This window comes from Pinus tabuliformis, chromosome 8, assembly GCF_031772625.1.
Source record: "Pinus tabuliformis cultivar Carrire ecotype Pingquan chromosome 8, CPIR1, whole genome shotgun sequence".
Classification (NCBI taxonomy): Eukaryota; Viridiplantae; Streptophyta; class Pinopsida; order Pinales; family Pinaceae; genus Pinus; species Pinus tabuliformis.
In genome coordinates this window covers 257,065,679-257,069,456 of record NC_142294.1, presented here as the reverse complement: position 1 = coordinate 257,069,456, position 3,778 = coordinate 257,065,679, and the positions used below count along the sequence as shown (strand labels likewise).

The window sequence follows — 3,778 nt, the reverse complement described above, 5'->3', positions numbered from 1 at the left end:
TTTCATTACTGTAAAATACTGAAAGATGCTTACAAACAGAAATGGAAATAAATTAGCTAGGGCGATGGTATTCTATCTCTGAGAAGAGATGTGGCAGCTACATGCCTCTAAACTGTCTTAAAATGAGGCTCGAAGGCCTATTTATTGTTGAGAAATAATTGAAAGCCCTAAACATCCAAAAACCTAACCTTAGGAGATGAAGCGGCAAACTATGGGCCCCATTCTGGGTAAATTGGTACACCAACTTTCCGAGGTCGTAACTTTGGCATATGATCTCCATTTGACGTGCACAATACCTCGTGAGAAAAATCTATCCGAGGACTACAACTTTGGTAAGAGCAACAATTGATTGTGGCCCAATGTTGCTCCCATTTTTCCCCAAAAAATGTCGTTTAGGACCTCAAAACGGCTCCAGAGGTTCAGGACCCAAAAAACTGCTAAAAATAGTAAACTCTGCTACAATTAAGGAAACTGAAAAACTGAAAAAACAAAGGTGGGGGTCCAAATGAAATTGGCAAGTGGCCACCAGTATCCACCTAGTTCAAACGCACTCACATCTATTTTTTTTTAAATGAAAATACATCAAAAACATTCATCAATGCACAAATGATGACAATGAACAAGCAACAGATTCTTGGTTTTTCATCCCAAGATGAGAACAAAATCCAGTGGCTTTACTATGCTTTGCCCATCGGACAACATATGCAACGTATCAGCGTATTCCAACTTATTCTTACAAGTACGTCGTATTCATCCTCCAACAAAATCTTCTTTAACATCACCAAAAAAGATAATTACTATCGCAGAGGTTCTTGAATTGATTATAAAGCATATGCAATGGTTGGACAATTGAATTTAACAAAATGTCAAGATATATTTATGCTCTTGTGAAGGTAGGGCAGGCAATGTTTCTGCTTTAGAAAGACATGTCGTTGATCTCTATGTTGAAAACAAGAGAGGTTCTGATTTTCGACCAATGTGGCAAGGGCCTGACGCCACATAGGCCCTCTATCGTTCACTAACCGTGCAATATTTACATGACGTAAAACTTAGTAACTCAGTAATTCTTACTCTCGCTTTCTCCTTACATTTGACCGGGTACAAAGAAGGGACGTTGATCTCTAGGTTGAAAACAAGAGAGGTTCTGATTTTCGACCAATGTGGCAAGGGCCTGACGCCACATAGGCCCTCTATCGTTCACTAACCGTGCAATATTTACATGACGTAAAACTTAGTAATTCTTACTCTCGCTTTCTCCTTACATTTGACCGGGTACAAAGAAGGGACGTTGTGCACGGGCGTTTCTAGAAGCAGGGTGAGGTGAGCCATGACGGTTTCATGCCACCCATTAAATCTGCAATTTCACTTATTGGCAACAAAATATCTATGATCCTTAGGGATTCAAATTATCAGCCACTGCTTCTAGGTTATCATCCAAACACAATAACATTATTCCTCACAAAGAGCAACCAGAATAATCAATCAACATGAAATGAATGCCTTTGTTGCACAAAGAGCAACCAGAATAATCAATCAACACGAAATGAATACCTTTGTTGCATGCTGTAGGACACACACCACCATGTGGAGAATGCTCCTAATCGCCATTGAGGAAGAAACCCTCTCTTTTGTTGTCTCTTTCTTCATGAAGGCGCACATACAACTTCAAATCTACTCTCGAGCAAATGCCCAGAATGGCCACAAAACCAGTGGCTCAAGTTAATTTACAAGCGGATAAACTTCGAGCTCTCATACCACTGTAAGAAACATGAGACTGGAAATCTCCATAAATGATGTACAATGTGTACATATTAATAAATACAGGAAACAATTGCAGTAGTTAGTGGGAATTTTTGGACTCCATTAACTACCCAAGCTGACTCAGATTAAAGGTTTGCTTCTTGAGGAATTTTTTTCACTAAACATTTAAATAGACACTCGTGTATCAAGAATCATAAAATACAGAAATGGGAAATACTAAAGTGAAGCTGTGAAAGGATGCTCTCTTTTTTGTATTTAATATAAAGAAATGGCATTTTTTTCTACCGGGAAAAAACAGGGTCCTATGATGATGGAGGATCCTACACAATGATCATATTTCAATGCAACCTCGATAGCACTTAGGATTTTCTCACTCTGTATATTCAATTCTGGTAATAGTAACCAACTCCTCGAATGATAAGGAGGACAAGCAATTGTAAAGTGCGGTTATTGATGATTAAGGGTTCAGTCATGGAATCGGCACCTTTGACGATGGTTGGGTCCTGCACAGTGATCGTATTTCAATGCAACCTCGGTAGCACTTGGGATTTTCTCCCTTTATATATTCAATTCTGGTAATCATTTCTAAGAAGGCGTTAACTATATTTCACAATATTCGTTAAAGCATATCTTTAGTTCGGTCCATTTCAATTAATCGATTTGCAGTCGTCAAAAAGCGTAAGGAACGGTCCAAAATTGGGCTAGGTCATCACGGGACCCACGTATTGTCCACAAATTCTTTGTTTAATCTCCAAGTTGGAGAAGGATCTGATACGCTGTGGACTTTCTGATACACGGATCCCAACAATTGTATATAAATTCTTGGTTATATCTCTCATGAGGGAAATTGGGTTTCACATGAGAAAGAAGGCATAAGCTTGTTTGGCCTATCTGATTAGAGTGATAAGCATAGCTTTCTTCCCCACGAAACCAGCAATTATACAACTCTGTCTCAACTGTTTGGTATTTTGGACTTTCGCCTCAGATTCGTTTTCAATTGGAGTGAAAGAATGAGGCAGCTTTGAAATGGTTTCGACGCAAATTTTTTAGATATGCTGAGCGCCGAACTCTGCACGATTTGATCTTTTTATAGTCGTGGCTGTAACCCAGATTGATAAGGGGAGAATGGTTTGAGAGTCCTTGAGCGATACGCTACATGAGATGGACCTGTCATACGAATTTCCACAAGCGGAGATGAGTGAAAGCAGGATGGTTATTCTTCTTGCTTTGCTCTGCTCATTCATAACTCTAGTGGGTCTTGCTTCAGTTGTTCCGTGGGACTATATTTGGAGGTCATGCCACAGTCATATGGCCACCAGAATGGCTAATACTGGGATGACAGAGGAGTCCATAGAGGCGCTTCCATCAATCATCTATGGTAAATCGATCCAACAGCTTCCGGGGATATCCATTGCAACGGATTGCCCGATCTGCTTGGTGGACTTCGTGGAAGGTGAAGGTGTAAGAGTGTTACCAAGCTGCAACCATGGCTTCCACGTGGAATGTATAGACAAATGGCTTCATTCTCACTCTTCTTGTCCTACATGTAGACGTTGTCTTCGTCATTATCGCTATAAAAAACTTGCCAACTACACACGTCGCAGCAAAGCAAACGCCCATGAAGGGCAGCTTCACCAGCCAAGAACAACTCAGGAGTATCAAGTAATCATTGACGTTGAGTCTGGAATTAAGCAATCGATATGTACTTGACCAGATACTCCAAAAGGAATGAATACGGCCATTAACAAAATGTTTGGAATAGACGAGATTGTATGCATGGAAAACCTGTGATGAGTTCAAAGTGTTCATTAAAACAGGCCTATTATTAGGTGCACTGTAAAGAGATGAAAGTTGTGAAGACTCTTCCTTGATGCAGACTTGTATCACTGGATTATTTGAAAATATATATATACACTGTGCTTTTAAATGTCATAAAACACCCTCACTGATATGAAGCATTTGTATTTGACCTCCAGTGATTTCTGTTGGATCAGGTGCACAGCAAAACTAAATTAAA

The 3,778-nt window shown here is 39.8% G+C and overlaps 1 pseudogene; it reads left to right on the top strand.

Moving 5' to 3' along the window:
- The first annotated feature begins 2,886 nt into the window (after nt 1-2,886).
- Nucleotides 2,887-3,522, top strand: LOC149235132 (putative E3 ubiquitin-protein ligase ATL44; annotated as a pseudogene).
- Nucleotides 3,523-3,778: the final 256 nt, after the last annotated feature.